Source organism: Pholcus phalangioides, unplaced genomic scaffold (genome assembly GCF_987345545.1).
Source record: "Pholcus phalangioides strain wild (caught in Gottingen) unplaced genomic scaffold, Ppha-v1.0 ptg000019l_1, whole genome shotgun sequence".
NCBI classification, from domain to species: Eukaryota; Metazoa; Arthropoda; class Arachnida; order Araneae; family Pholcidae; genus Pholcus; species Pholcus phalangioides.
This window is the reverse complement of record NW_028301612.1, coordinates 4,325,765-4,342,934: the sequence shown is the minus strand read 5'-3', so window position 1 is coordinate 4,342,934 and position 17,170 is coordinate 4,325,765.

The window sequence follows — 17,170 nt, the reverse complement described above, 5'->3', positions numbered from 1 at the left end:
AGGGGGGTGCACAAAATTTGGATAATATTATTGCATATAAAATATTTACTAATATCATATATATTTTTTTTTCATGCGACACATTGGCCAAAAACCAGTCACCCAATTCCAATCGAATAATCATTACAGTTGTGTTTTTTATTTGATAGGTGGCAGAAGGGGTTCCAGTTTAATGATGTCTCTAAATATAATACAGCCTGCGCTCTACAGTTGTTTTCTGAAAAGCATATTTTGTGGTTGATAAACTTTTATTTTTATCCGTTTGTTGGTTATGGACAAAATGAAACGGCATCATTTTTTCATGGTTAATAAGTTTACAAAATATGGACATTTATAGTTTGAGAATGACTGAGAATGCTTCTCTCCGTGTTCATAAGGATTTTTGCTTGGAAGGGAAAAGAATTTCCTGTGTTGCATAAGGTAGCATATTATTTTGAGGTTCTGCACGCGGATATCGAAATTCTAGAGAAACAAGTAAGTGCAGGTGAAATAAAAGGCAATATGCCCCCATCTGGAAGAAAACAAAGTTAGAGGGCACATTTCATGTAGGAACGAAATTTTTCTTTTCCCTACGAGCATTTCTGTACTCCTCCAAAAAGCCCCCGTAGATTGAGATCTTCAGTGGGGGCCTCATCTATAGTGAATTTATAGAGCAAAACCTTAGGAGTGTGCCCCTCCCAAGACGACCAAAAATTAAAAAAGTTAAATTTATCAGTTAAAAAATCATCAAAAAAAAATCAAAATTTATCATCGTTTACGTGCTATTTTAACGAATTTCTGTTAATTTTAATGCTTTTTGAAGGGGGTGTTTAAAATTTCACGGGAAGACGATATTTTTGTACCCTATTCAAGTCATTTGTGCCCCCTTCAAAGGTCGATTCTGCGTGCGCCTCTGATTAAGAGGTGATGCCTAAGCCTTCTTCCATTTCGCCCTGAGGCTACAATGTTGTTGCGACGGCAATAGTGACAAAAATTTTTTGGATAAATGTTAAAAAAAAATTTCCGTAGAACAGTCTCATTATCATCAAGGATTCCGCTGAATAGCCTTATAACCATCGAGGGCTCCTCGAGCAATTTTACGTTGGAAACCCCTGCTCTAGGTCACTCTTTTTGGTCATTCACGTGCTTGCACGTGCTCTTATTCATTCACATGCTTTCCAACTATATAGATCACTCTTTTGCTTGCTCACGTGCTTGCGAATTCTCTAGGTCACTCTTTTGGTCACTCACTGTGACCTTATCTCTTACTGTCTCGGCAAAGGCGAATTTATTTAGGGTCATACAAATTTCTGTTGGTCTTCTCCCATTCTAGTAATTTTCTTGGCCACTCATTCGTCAAATTTGCCGCCCCTCTGAACTTGCCACCCTGGGCTATAGTCCATTAAGGCTTCCAACAGTAAATACGCAACTCTTTACGCGGCGTCCATCCCATGCGCTTTCTAACAAATGCAGATACGTACCCCTACTAATGATATAATGCTTCACGCTGACCATAGGCGGTGATACGGGGGGGGGGAAGGGGGCCTTGCCCCCCAGAGTCAAAGGGGAAGTCCACTTTGATCATTTTTGTCGCACCACGGTCATTTTCTGCACACGAGGGCTAATTAGCCGATTCCGAACGGCAGGCTTGTTTCTTATACTCATCGAGAGGTTGGTACGCTAACTCCTCGATGGGGGCCCGTGAAGTCCACTAATCCAATGCATATGTGCACTGGTGTACGCAAGGGGGGGGGGTGTTTGGGGGTTCTAACCCTCCCCCTTGAGCCAGGATTATAGTGTTATTTTGCAGGAAAAAAAAGTAAAAAAAAAAAACCCTCAGAGAAGCAAAAAAATTTTAAAACCCCTCACGAGAAAATTCTGCGTACGCCTATGTATATGTGTATATATGAATTTACATCATCATCGTCGCGCCTCCACCCACCAATAATGGCCATACCCCCCCCCCCCCCCGCCTAGACGTTCGAGTCTATTTCCGCCTATGACGGTGACGTATTTAGAGGAAATTTCGGCAGTTTATGAGGCACAGTGTGCGTGTTGTCTCTGTTAAAAATATTTTGTTACTATCCTGATTTCGGTATCTTCGACAACGATAATCACAATCAATTTTTTTGTGTATACTCAATGATTAAGGATTACGAAAATCGTTTCTGGATATAGAACGTGACAAATCCAGTTTTTCCTCATATAAGAATAGCTTGGTTGTGTTAGTGTAATTAGAATAGGCATAGGCACGCATTCTGGTCAACATCAAAAACCAGTCACAGTAACGAGCTGGAATTTCATTCGATCAATCATCTTGTCATTCTTCTCTTCAAATTAACTTTTTTTATGTCTCTCTCGACTGACAGGATGATTCTTCAGCTGTAAACTTAATAACTATGTCAAGCACTTTATGATTCTGGACGCCACGTCCGTGGTATCAGTCGTTGCGATAGGCATCAGTAAAACGAGCAAAAAAGAAAGCTGTATTATCGCGTGAGGGTGGTTAGGGGCCCTGAAGAACGGTTGCGTCAGGAATAATATACTTGCATATGGGAGATTGACGGAGAGAGAGAATCTTTCGAAAACCATTGAACTTTGAAATAAGAGTTGCAAAATCATATTAGTGGATAAAGTCATTGATTAGTTGCAGGACCGCTCTTACCAGACGCTGGTCCTGATGAGAAAATAGCGCGGGGCCCCTTAGCCTCGATTTTGGTGTTCTGTGAGAGTGGGGAAGGAAAAATTTAGTAAATGAAATTCACGGAAATTTAGAACAAAAGAACGAAATAATTCCAGAATTGATGAAAATTTAGAATAAATGAATGTAATACTTTTAGAATTGATGATAGTTCAGAATAAATGAAAAAAAACAGTTTCAGAAATGATGAAAATTCAGAATTACAAAATTGATCAAAGTTCAGAGTTAGAGAATTTATGAAAATTCAGAATATTGAAAAAAAAAAAATTCAGATATAGTAGAAATTCCACAATATGTTCTACAATTGGTTCCAATTTATGAAAGAAATAATTCCAGAACTATTTCTCTCCAGATGAAAATTCCCAGAATTGATTAAAATTCAGAATTTGTGAGTTCTGAGAAATTTTTGTTACCGTAAAAGCGGGACCATTCGTGATTTGGTCAGACATTTCTGTGTCTGATACATGCAGATGGGAAAGATAATCTCCCAGACTGTTCAACTTGATGCAAAGAGTCTTGCACTGAAAGAACGCATGCTCTGAAAACATAGGCTCCCCCGTTTCTTTTCAATGCATTTTCTATTCTGACTGAATCTTTCATTCTATATTAAACATTTCAAATAATTTCAGAAAGATTAGGTGTATAAGGGTCAACTGGTGTCACAACCCCTGAAGTCGAATTTTCAAAAATGACTTCAAAGAAATATTTCATTCAATTGCAAATAAAATACTAAAAATTTCCTGCCAATCGGTTAATTTGTTTTTTCGTAATAAAAGAAAGAAATAATGAATTTTAGTGTAAACGTATACTTTGACCTGTGAAAACCAAATACACCCCGCTTCCCATCTCATTGAGATATCGAAGAGTTCCTGGAGGATGGGTGTGTCTGAAAATTTTATTAAATATCTTCAGAATAATAAATAAAAATATTACACATAGATTGCACATATAAAGTCACATATAATCAATGTTCGTCAATGGGCGTATCATAATATACGGAGGAAGAAATTAAAGAACTCCGAAAGGTATATCCGCCAGATCACGCTCATCTTATAGTGAAGAGTTGATTTGAATAATCGTAGTATCGCCAAGACTGATTATGATTAATTGTCTCTAGAATATAATCTCAATTTACAAGTTGATTAGACATTCGTTGTAAACGTATACTAGAAAAAACTTTGAACGCGATTTTCTCCAATTGCAATTTTTGAGCTCATTCGTAAGATTTAAAAAACTACAGCCCCAAAAATTCTGAAATTTTGCAGAAATGTTTATTCGACATGTGTTAGTAAAATGAACTTCAGATTTAGCAATGGAAGTATTTTTTAAAAAAATGTTGAATTTAGATTTTTGAAATTTATATATTTTTTCAAATTTTAAAAATTCATAAAATTTTAACGAATTATCAGATATCAAAGTTTGAGGTCCATTTTACTAACACATATCAAATAAACACTTGTGGAAAATTTCAGAATTTTTGGGGTAACAGTTTTTTTTAAAATCTTATTGATGAGCTCAAAATTTGCAATCTGAGAAAATCCCGTGCAAATTTTTTTTTCTTGTATAAGTTTATACTATAATTCATTGTTTCTTTCTTTTATTACGAAAAAACAAATTAACCGATTGACAGGAAATTTTTAGTGCTTTATTTGCGATAATGAAATATTGTGAAAGTATATCTGAAGTCATTTTTGAAAATTAGACTTCAGGGGTCGTGGTACTCCCTTTTTGGTTGCGCCCGAGTGACAGCAATTTTGATAATGATTGGTGCAAAAATTCAGCTCACGACGCGGCTATTTTACGTTAGTGCGTACATTCATATCATCGAAAATGTTTATTAGCTGAATCTGTATTCGTTAGTCGAAACAGAAAAATCACTAAAAAATCTTTGCCAGCCAGAAAATTCATAAGCCGAGGTATCACTGGACTTAAAGAATCAATTCTTTTTTCAACACCTGTTACAATTTTACATCTAATTAAGAAAATATGTCAACCATTATTTACTCTCATTAATGCATTATAAAATTTACGACTAATTTTTCCACTCTAGATGTTCTTTGTCCCTTTCAGTAGCTCAATGCGTTTCTTCAGTTACATTCTTCAGTTAGCGAATTCGTGTATAATATTCATGCTCACTTCCACCATCCTAGAAATTCATCCTGACATAATCTCTGGCACAGAAAGGAATAGTATGCACCCACACAATAAAATATAATCAGTAAAATGTCAATTTATGCGGAAAATTCCAATTAATAAAATTTTTTAAAATTAGTTTGTTGGGGATTAGATTTACACACAGATATTCGGCCGAACCGAATATTCGTCCCATCTCTACCGCTATTTGTTTCTCAAATTAGCGAATGTAATGCTTGAGAAAATTCATTCTTGCTGGAGAATGCTGGGAACTCTTCTACCCATTGAGATAAAGCAAATCTTGGAAACTGAAAATCTGATCTTATACAACCGGCTGTTGTATTTGAGCCTCGAGATTAGTAAACCATGTATGAACTATGATTTTGATGTCATTAGTAAATAAAAACGCTGGAAAAATAAAATAAAAAAATAAAATAAAAAATATCTCGCAAATCACACACACTCACAAGTTTTTTTAAAGACGAGACCGCCTATAATGAAATCGGATATTACGAAGCATCGTTTATAATGAATTTTTTCCCCGTCTTAGTGAGCCTAGTGAGCCTGCAATTCCAAAACAATGTTAAAAAATATCGTTTATAACGAATTATCATATTCATGAATATAGGATACAACGAAGTTTTTGGCAAGAATGTAATTTTTTCCATGCGAACAAGTTCTATAAAATTTGAAGTTCTCTTTCAGAAACAAAGTCAGAATATGAATTTCTATTATCATTGCCACAACTGGGGGGGGGGGGGGGGAGAGAAGCAGACGGGTCCGTTGCCCGGACGCTGGACTAGAGGAGGGCGAAATTTTAAAATTTAACCCTTTAACCCCTCCTTCAAAACAATATGAGGGGACACCAAAATGCGTACTTTCCCCGACTGACCAACAAGCATCTAGTTGAGGCCGTAACTATTACACTATTCCGAGAAAGGCTATGGATAAGTTCTGTCAGCGCCATCTTTTGCTAGATGCCATCTCTAGCTAGAGATACCGTTGGTTATGTTCATTTTCAGAAACGCACGAATGAAAAAGGGGATCGGCATGATCTGTTTCGTTATTTCAGCGTTTTCTTTTTGTGAATCTCGACTCCAGAACCCCACAACAGTCTCAGAATCACTTCACATCACTGAGCTCATCAATATCAACTGCTTGCCTCTGACAAAGACCCCAGGAGCAGCGGCACAAACTTTAGGAACTACTGACTCACAGTATATGGATCTAACATTTTATTCAAACCGAATATCGTTTCGAATATCGTTAACATTTGTGACGTACGTGAATAATTTTCATTTTAATCATAATTCCTTTTTCAAGTCCGTCTGAGGACCCCCCCCCCCCCCCGCGTCCTATCTCTATGAATTACCTCTGGTCCACGGACCATAGGTAAAAGAGTGAGCTTTAAATGAATTCCACTCATTAAACTTGAGTATTTATCGCATATCGCTTTTAACGAATGTCGGATATTGCGAATGTTTTCACGTTCCCGTGAGACTTCTTTATATCCAGGTTCGACTTTATATAAATTGGTAGCCAGATACTTCCAACCAGGTAGAGGGAGCCTAGAGCATCAATTTACCTGGAGGGGGCAATGATGCTGTAGATGATGCCCTGGGCAGTAGACTAGGCCGTAAGCAATACAACACCATAGATCTCTTGCACGGTGTCGGTTACATCAGCCAACGGGTGCATGCAATTTTTTAAGAGGGTAATGAGCACAAATTTCCAGATTCATTGCCAGCAACGGCCGCTTCATTAAACTGTAGCATTGTAATTTGTAGGTCGTTTTCGAGTTGAAAAGTGCACGTTCTCCCCCAAAAGCTTAGGAACCATTGTCCTAAAGACATCTTTCCCCTTCCGTTTTTTTGTAAAAATTAATTTTCCTCGTATATATATACATTACATATTCGAGACAGTGTTAATAAATTCGCGAAAAACTCTACGACTGCCGAAAGTAAGTTCTTTTTCCATCATTCAAAAGCATTTATGGAAATCACAGGTGATGAAGACAAAAAAAGACGAGACAAGGGTCCTCGATCTTCCAGAGATCTACATCTACTCTTCCCTTTTCTTCTAATTCTACCTCCCTTGGCTTCTTTCAACTGAAACCATCATCTCCTCTTTCGAAGAATTCGTGGCACAATCAGTACATACCTATAATATTTTTGGGATGCCCTGATGGAGTAGGAAAGAAAGACAAGGTCTCCAACAGCGTAGGTTCGCCCTCCCAGCGAAACCTCCTGCTGGACGCCGGCGACTGCTTGGCGTCGCTCCGATTCCTCGCATTCCCATGTAATACATCGAGGAATGAATGCCCTCGCAACATACCACCCGGAATTTCTTTTTTACTTTTCGGAGTAAAACAAACCTAAAACCTATTTCCTACACATCCACATTTACTACCACACAGCAGTCTTTGGAAAGTTGTTTTTTTTTTTGTACCGTAGGCGCCATTCACAACAGCGTTTCATCATGAGATCTTGTTACCGAAGAGGGTCCTTGGCTTTTACACTACTTTTCTTTTTGCCATATTTTTCTCGTATTTGTGGGTAGGGGCATGTGGCACTTGTCGGACGCAACATCTTGCTCCCGTGACAGTGACCTAAGATGAGACCTATGTAAGTGCGACGGAAAAAGTCCCGGATGAAGTTTCTTCATCCTCCGGAAGCTTTCACACTCCGACACCTCTGTGCTTCCCACTCCTATTATCCAGATAAAGAAGATCTTTGTGGAACGAACTGAGTAACGCTAATCAGAGTTCTGTCCATTTTGCTACAAATAAAGCACGAGCAACCTCTATTCACCGTTTTTCTCCATTTTCGTATGTTTTGGAGACGTTTATGTCCAATTGAAATAAAAAGTGGGAAAATATATTGTCCCCATGCGAGAAGCATGAATATGCAAATTTCCATAACGTAGAAAATGACGTTTACTGAATGTGTTATTAATGAATAGTGAATGCTTATTCTGCCCCGTCACCATGCTGCTCTAGAATAGGTACCGTTTTAGCCGTTCCCGATTCATCCTGAAGTCAACATAGTGTATCGTTTTATCTCCAGGTTGATAAAAAATGTCTTGTCCTGATCCTCTCTTTTCTTCAACGTCTTTTCTTTCTGTTCTACCCCGTTTAAGTCAAAGAGTATAGGATAATATATATATAGGAGTAATATATACAAATTTAGATATTTCTGAGGCAGAGTCAGGTCCGAAATTGCGTGCCGATATGATAATATTTCACGTACTAAGATTACTAAGAGTGTGTGTGTGTTTTCAATATGCCTGGCTCTATACTTGCGAGATCGATACCCGTTTTAAATATTCTTCATTTATGTTGGTCATAGTTTAATATCAATACGTAGGTCACATCGTGCTCAACCCATGGCCCGCGAAGTCATCTGATGTAGCCGCTGTCTCTGGAACCGCGGCACAGTTCGAGAGAACTAAAGTGGCCCGCGACACGTTCACAAACTGATGAAGTGACCCACGCTCTCATACTGGTTCAGCACCCTTGACATAGGTGCTCCTCTTCTAATGACGGGCAAGCACAAGTGCTCTTGATTCAAAAACTATCGAAGTCCACTTAGTAACCCGTTTTTAACATGTCAACATACGAACGAGAAGAGAATGGAGTGGATGAAACTGAGCGGCACTATCTCAGTAAGAGGATGGATGAATCGGGACATCACCTTACTCTTATCAGTACCATTTCCTTAAAAATACTTTGTAACATGCATTTAAATAGGGGGGTCAAACATTCACATTTCTGGCAAAACTTGGATAGCAAAATAAGGGATTTAACCACCCTGATAAACCCAAAAGAGTGAAAATTTTCATATTCATGCTTCTGACACGAGGGGACGATATATTCATCAAATACAAACACGAAAACTAAAAATACTACACGTAAATCTCCCAACAAGTTGGTTGAGGAGGGAAAGAAAAATGAAAATTTTTGAAAAATATACAGGGCGCCGCGTAGCAGGACCGTAACTAGGACTTTTGCAGCCCTTGTCAAATATGATTTTGCCATCCCTACATTTTTAAAATTCTATAATTTTAGAACAGTGCTCTTTGTTTCCAGCTAAAACTGCCGCCCGGGAACCACCATACCCTCCCTCCAATTCCGGCACTGGGTGCATAGCTAAGTTCACTTGATGCAAATTTCCAAATGCAATATTCGTTGAGATATTTGAATTCAAAAACCGGAGAAAAGTATTGGGAAGGAACAGCAAATGGCTTCCAGGTGGGAGAAACTGTAGAGAGAGATAGACAGATATATATAGGGTCCCCCATTTTTTTTCTAAAGTTAACAGAGGCTACTACTGACTTTACTTGAGCGCCTCATGCCACAAAATAAGCATGAAATAAGGAAGGTTGGTTCGTGTCTCCAGTGGTGTCTCGACGGAGACCGGATAACTTTTTTCCCCGAGTTCCCCTCGGCATAATATTTCCTTGATCCCAGTTACGGGTTTCACACACACACACACACACACACACACACACACACACACACACACACACACACACACACACACACACACACACACACACCAGAAATTCCAGGCACCGCAGAACATTCCTATTAGTACATTTAATATAATGAAATTGCATTACATTGATTACATTTTTCAGCTTCGTGCAATACAACGTTTTAAAACCATCAGTTTCTGGTGCCACGTAAAAAGAAGCGAAGGTTTTTTAACAACTGGCTGTTGCGAAGATATATCTTGGAAAGAAAGAAAATTCAACTACCCCTGTGGGGAATCGAACCCACGTCCTTTCACTTTCCGGGTGAACGCACTATACCAACAGCCAGTTGTTAAAAAAACCTTCGTATGGTAGCGGAGAGTGACGTCATCCTTGTGTAAAAAGAAGCGTTTTATGCCAGTGTTCTTAAACCTTTTTACTGCTGCGGATCGTTGAAAGTAGTTCAAGAATTTCGCAATTTGGTAGAAATTTCAGGAATAATTTGCGGATCTACAAAAAAATGAATAAATATGAGAAGTAATTTGCAAACCAGCAGAAAATGAATGCAATTTTCACAGCTGACGGCCAGTGGCGTATTAAAGTCGGTTGATGCCCAAAAGAATGAGCTCAAAAGAAAATATTGAGCCCCTTAAATATTAGAAAAAAGCGTAAAGTTTGGTTTTTTTCGGGTCCTTCAGAAGTCGGAGGCCTCAGGCGAGCTTTTGGTGCGCCCGTCGTTAAATCCGCTTCTGCTGACAGCAAGCTAAGACAGAAATAAAAACCAATATATATACAGGGTGAGCAAAAAGTCCGTAGAAACTTTAAAAATGAATAAAAACCGGAAAAATAACCGAAATAAAAAATGGTTTGCAGAGTTAGAATCTCTAGGTCAGGGGATTTTTTTTAAGACAGTAAAAAACAAAAAGCTAAAAATCAGCCGATAGGTGGCACTGGTACGAGCGACTTCGGTGGAGATATGGAAATGCGACGGTTATAAGAACTTGCGCTCCTAATCCACAAGCAGTAAACCATGTATGTGGACCTGCTGCCTTTCGCTGGATTTCTGACTCGCCTGCAATGTGTTATCCCGTGGTGGTGGTCATGTGGAACATTTACTGCTGTAATAAACGATTCGGAGGCATTCTGTTCGTTATTTCCGTATCTTTTCTTTGACTTGTGTACATCAGTGCAACCCTATCGGCTGTTTTTTAAGTTATTTTTTTTCCTTGTTTTAAAAGAATTCCCGTGACCTACTGATGCTAACCATGCGAACAGTTTTTTATTTCTGTTATTTGCCCGCTATATGCACATAAGCCATTTCGTATTGGTCGACATGATAATTTGGTACAATTTTGCAATAGTAAGATTTATTATTTAGATGACGTATTTGGGAGTTAGAGTCTGAACCGGAAATGAATTCTGATTTCACGAATTTTTCCGAACATCCCCAGAATAACTCTTATTTGACGAATTCTGAAAATAACGAGCTCCTATTTAGCAAGTTTTTTACGACCATACTCCGATATAACAAACCCTCATTTAACAAATTTTATCATCGCACTTTTTTTTTGATATATTCATCCCCTCATTCAACAAATTTTACGATGGGTACCCCGATATAACGAACTCCTATCCAATTTTTTTATTTAAGGAATTCGTGCAAACTTTAGCCTGTATTCAGTCAGACCCATATACAACGAACCCTTATGTAACGAATTCTACAACCGGACCTCGATATAACGAACTTCTATTTATTAAATTTTGGGCCTAATTGAAGGTAAAAATTACCATTTTTTTATACAGTCGGATCCCGTTTTAACGGATACCGTTATAGCGAAAATCTCGTTTTAACGAACAATTTTCTAATCCCCCAGATAAGTTTACGTAAGAACAACGTAAAATCTTGGAATTCCTTTATGACGAAATTTCGTTATAACGAAGTGATTTCACCGGTCTCTTGGAGTTCGTTATAACGGGATTCGGCTGTATGTAACAAATTTACCAACGTTACCACGACGCTTGGATGTTATGCATGATCACAGGTGAAAGTGATAGATTTATCAAACTTACCAAGATGATTGACGACCATGCATAATAATAGGCTATTATGCATAATAACCGATTCATCACATTTACCGTAACAGTTATATGAATTGTGCAAAAGGTTTCGCGGACTAATGGCTGAAGAACACTGTGTTAGAGGAAATTCAGACACATTTTGTTCGAAGATATCTCAATATTATGGGAACTATTTTTAATCGCCGCAGCACAATATCATCGTCATAGCGGGATAGAATATTATACATCAAGTGACGATGATTCATGGCAAAGGGTTAATAAATAATAAACGCAGTTACTATAACAAGAATCCATGAGACACTGACCATGATTTACATGAATCGTTGAAAATGAATCAAAATTAGTTACTCGGGTGCTCAGTTAAGGTATTTTTTTCGACTTTTTAGCTCTAGGGATTAGAATTTTACGTATGAGCATGGACCGTTTTCCCCCCATCGAGGAGGGATCACGTGCCATTCTATTGCTCGTTTCACTGCGCTTTCCCCTCGTTTTAACCCTGCAAGCGTTTAGGGTGTTCTCCTCTCTTTTACCGACCCGTAACCTTTTTAATTCCTGTCAAAATAGCGTTGATCTTTCCCAGTTCATCCTTTTCGTATCAATCTATTAGTGACGGTGGAATGAATAAGTTGCGCGAGGGATGCCGGCATCAAATCATTATCCGATTTACTAGCAGTCTCTTCACCCGGCACGGAACTGTCTCTCTATCTGTGGCATCAAAGTTGATGAAGATCCAGCCTAACCGAGCACCCTTCTGACGAGCCATCACGATAGAATTATCTAGTTTTAATTTACTTTTTTGCCAGGGGTCTTTAGTCTCTCAGACGTTGTGGGTCGAATCAAAATTTTCCATGGAGCCAGTAGACCACCAAGTTATACTTGCGGTATCTAGAACTACTATTTCGTCACATACCAACTCCGGCCATATCGCTATACCGCAATTTACTGCCATTAACAGAATTGGGTGGAAATGAAAGCGCCATCTATCGGTGGTCGTCTCAAGCTCGTTAAGGAAAAAATATCTTGTTTTCTGTATTCTTTCCCCCGGTTCGAAGCTGGGACTTGACGGCCACCTTCACGGGGGTAAACGAGCATCTTACCACCACGACAATCGGGCTAATATCTAGAGTTGTAATATGGTACCCAGGTTTACAATGACTCGATGCACAATAATACAATCAATGTACAATGACGTCTAGATGGGTGGACCAGTATATCAATGGGCAGAGGTGTACACAAGGACCCATGGAGGCACAGGAGACCCATGACCCCTCAAGACGAGAAAAAATTAAAAGAAAATTTAAATAATTTTTTAAAAGAATATATCGGAAGAAAACACCTTTATATGCTACCTTATGAACCTTTATTACACCTTTATATGTACCTTAATGAATTTCTATTAGTTCAAAATGCTTTTTGAAGGTTAAAAACTCAAAAAAAAATCTCTGCGATAAATTCCCTATGGGCCTCCCCCCCCCGCCCGTAAAGGTCAATCTTGTGTAAGCCCCTGCCAATGGGGCCCAGGTTGCAGAAGAATTTTATTCATTCATAAATTTCTTTAATTAAATATGGGCTCTCTTTCTTCAATTCTGAAACCATATTTTTCATTAAATAGTTATTTCCCTTTACTCTGAAATAGTTTCTTTCGTTAAATGCAATTTTTCATACATTCTGAAAAAAATTTATTCTGGAATTGTTTCTTTTCCGTTGTAGGTGTAGCTTCAGGATTTATCAATTTTGCCCACCGTTTAATCGTCTTTCAGCGTTAAGCAGCTATTTTCCGCGGACTACAACATAAAGCACCAAGGGCCCATATGTACTCCGCGGGTCACGCGTTGAAGACTCCCCTGCTTTATGCACCCTCAAACTTTTGCTATCGAGTTTTATTCTTAGGGATAAAACTTAGTATCAAAATTATTGAAATAACATAATAATCGATGTACAAAATCGTTTCGTTGTGATCTAAATTCTGAATATTCTCTTTATAGTGTTTACCTCTAATATCTAGCAATGAAGGTTTATCAAGCCGTTTTAACCCTTTAACCGGCATAACATAAATCACTAAACCGTCGGTATAAAACTGAGAACTTGACCCTTTTGCAAGTTGCGAGCACACCATGTAGACTCATAATCTGGAATTACATGGCAACATAGACGTATCATCAAACTCAGTCAAATTTGGGATGAAACTTTAATGGTGCATTGAATGTAAGAGTCCATCTTGAATTTTCTCACGAGGACGAATTCAAGCATACTTGAGTATTTCAATGAGCACTACAGTGTTCCCGACAACCGACAAAAGGGTAGAGGATGCCTGCTATAAAGGGTGGATTTACCATAGGTAAGATTTATTTATTATTATTAGACAGCGATAAATTTTTTTCCCATGTTCTCGTTTCAGGACGAGCCTTTTAATGCAGGACTACTTCTGGTCTTGGTAACCCACCCTTAGGAGTGCGCGACCGGTGCACTCATACCGGACCCAGCCGTTTGGAGGGCTCGCAATTACGGTAGTAAATGTAAAAAAAATGTACACAGAACACACGTACAGTCGAATCCCGTTATAATGAATTCCAAAAGACCAGAGAAATCACTTAGTTATAACGAAATTTCGTTATAAAAGAATTCCAGATTTTTACATTGTTCCTGTGTAAACTGTTTTGGGGGATTAAAAAAGTTTTCGTTAAAACGAGATTTTCGCTATAGCGGGATTCGACTGTATATCACATATATTTGCAACTCTGGGAATTTTGTCTCTCATTAATCTCGAATTTTCATCAATTTTGGGATATTTTCTATCATTAGTTCTGAATTTCATCAATTCTTTGATTCTTCTCTCCTTTATTTTGAACTTTCAAGAATTAGGAGTTTTTTTTTTGTCTTATCAGTTCTGAATTTTCAGCAATTCTGGGATTTGTCCTCTCAATAATTCTGAATTTTCATTGGTGAGTGGATATTTTTCATCATTTCTGTGTATTCTGTTATAATATACAAGGTGATTATAATTAAAATTCCCTTGTATACTCTGAGTATTTCTTCTCAAAAACTGCTTATCCGAATAAAGCGCAATTTTTAGGATATCTTAATCAGACCATGCAGTAAAAAATATTAAATTTTCGACCACCAGGTGGAAAAGTAGCGATTTTTTTATTTCATTTTACGTTTTCCCCATGGACCATGTAGCGTATATACGAACTACTTTCAATGGAATACGTCCACCAGAACGGGTGCTGCATAAGTCGGAGTAGTGTCAGTATACTGAAAAAACTACTCGGGTCATATTATAATCACCTTGTACATGAATCGTTGAATGCCCGATTCCCCTCCCCATAAAATATATAAAATGGACTAAGGAGCCCCGAAATTATTTTCGGGCCGGACCCCGCGCTTGATAAGTGCGGTCCTGGGTCTTGGACTCGATGTATGATCGAATGCACAGTGAAAGCTATAACACATGTTGTGTAAGAGATGGCTAGTATTTCAGCAACTACTGTACTAGCAACAAATACTTGGTATTACCAGGATTTGCTTCATACTTAGAGCATTGAAAAGCAGCATCAAAGAAGTAGCAAATCGTAAAAATTTCTACACGGTGTTGAAAAAAATGCATTGTGTCAAAAAATCGTGGTCATTCTCCAAGTAGTTCTAATTGTTGTAGCTTAGAAACACAGTTGCCGTGAACGCCATTTCTCCTCATCACAATATTTAAACTTCTGAAATTGCATAGACAAGAATTATTCTCATTGTAACCACATATAAAGAAAACTTTCTTCGCTTTTAGTCAACTCATTCTTACCACTTTTTTTCACGTACATGATTGAACTTCGTGCTCCACGACTTAGTTTATACTGAATGTCACCCAGACAGCAAAACATAGATGTAAATATCATTCCCACGCCTCAATTATCCAATGAAACTAGAACTTTTTTTCTTTTTGTAATGTAGAAGTATTTGTTAGTTACTCCCACTTTCTTTGTACTGCGTGTAGGGTTCGCGTATTAAATATTTGTTTCCCTGAGGGTGCACAATTCTTGATCAGGAGACCCCCTCTTAAAATATATAGAAAATGCAGTAAAGTATTCAGTATCTGTTGGCCACTTTTGTCCGCAAGGAGTATGATAATGACCAGCCTTTCGAAAGTCCATTTATTTTTATGTGCGTGGAATTTGGAAAATATATGCTTTAGTTATTTTGTGAACCATGTTATTAATTAATTGAATTTAAATACGTCTATATTTTTTTTCGAAATCGCAATTGAACATTTGTTTAAAATGTTTGAATAATTATCTTGTACATTTTTGAAATGCTAAGAATTTAAATTAGAACCTATACTGCGATACACAACGTTAATGTTCCTGTGTATTTTCAATGCGTTATTTGGTTTCATTTAATTTAGAAATATGTCGCTATTCAGCTCGCGACACAATTGCTGGTAGAGTTCTTTTTATTTTATTTAAATTTGTTGGGCTCTTATAAAGGGTCTAAAGTAGTCTGTCGTTGAAATCTGATACTCTTTGGTATATATACAAAACTGGGAGGAGATAGTGAAGATTTGCATTTAAAATATAGATTTTGATTTGTATTGAAAGCAAAATGTTGTTGTCCTTTTTTTTAATTACCATTGTTGTTTTCTGCAGTGTTGTGGTGATGCTCATGTAATATTTCGTTACTCCAAAAATAAGGGGAATGAGTGCTCTTTTGAGCGCGGTGCTCTGTATTACGTTCAATGGTCACATAATTTGTATTGAAAATCTTGATGGCTTTGTAATTAAAAAAAATAATGATTATCTGTACTGAAAATAAGGATTTTATACATAAGTAAAGAAAAATTTTGATTATTTGTATTTGGAAATATTTTGGCTTATTAAAGTTACAAATATTGATTGATATGTGTTGAAAATATTTCTTGATTAGAGTTTAAAGTATTGTTTAATTAGTATTGAATATATTCACTGAATTTAACTGAAAATTTTGATTATTGAAAATAAAAATTATAATTGGCATTGAAAGCATTGACTGATTTGTATTATGCTTACTTAGAAATATTCATTACGAGAGAGACTGAAGAATCTCTGTTTGATGATTGTGCCCCATGTTTTACTCATGATTTTCTTGAAAAATCAAACATGTCATTCAAGAATTAGCATTAATTCCGGCATTACACTATAAAAGTTTTAGAAATGTTATTTTCTGTAAAACTTGGAAAATTCAACCAATAAGCGCATTGATTACATTGGAGCGAATGTAGCCGATGCTCTTATTGATTGTTTTTATCAAGTTTTATAAAAGGTATTTTATCAAACTTTTATACATTAATCCCGGTCTAAATCTGGTTCGATTTGATGACATGTCAGATTCATCCTGTGGGTGTTTTTCTTATGGTGACGAGGCATAAACAGTGGTGATGATTAAAAAAAACGATTGAAGACCTACGCAGTACGAAGATACATCGCTTTATTAAAAAAAAGGAGTATATTTCTTTTTGGTAAACGTCAATTTAACTGTAACTCATCGTTTCTCAAAATGTGCGTATCGACGAGTTGAAGGTATTGATTTGTGTGATTTTATGTACGCTTTGAAGCGATTCTTTTATTGGGTAAAACATCTAATAAACTATATTGGGGACCTGCATATGAGTGATAAATCGGGCAAGAACGCCGCGGGTGACGAAAGTTTGAGAACCACTGCTGTAACTCATCTCCACCAAACATGCATATCGGGCAAGCGCAAGAGGTCCTGGGTTCGATTCTCGGTGGAGAGAAACAAAACTCTTTTTTTCCAGTTCACCTCGGCATAATATCCAGAAAG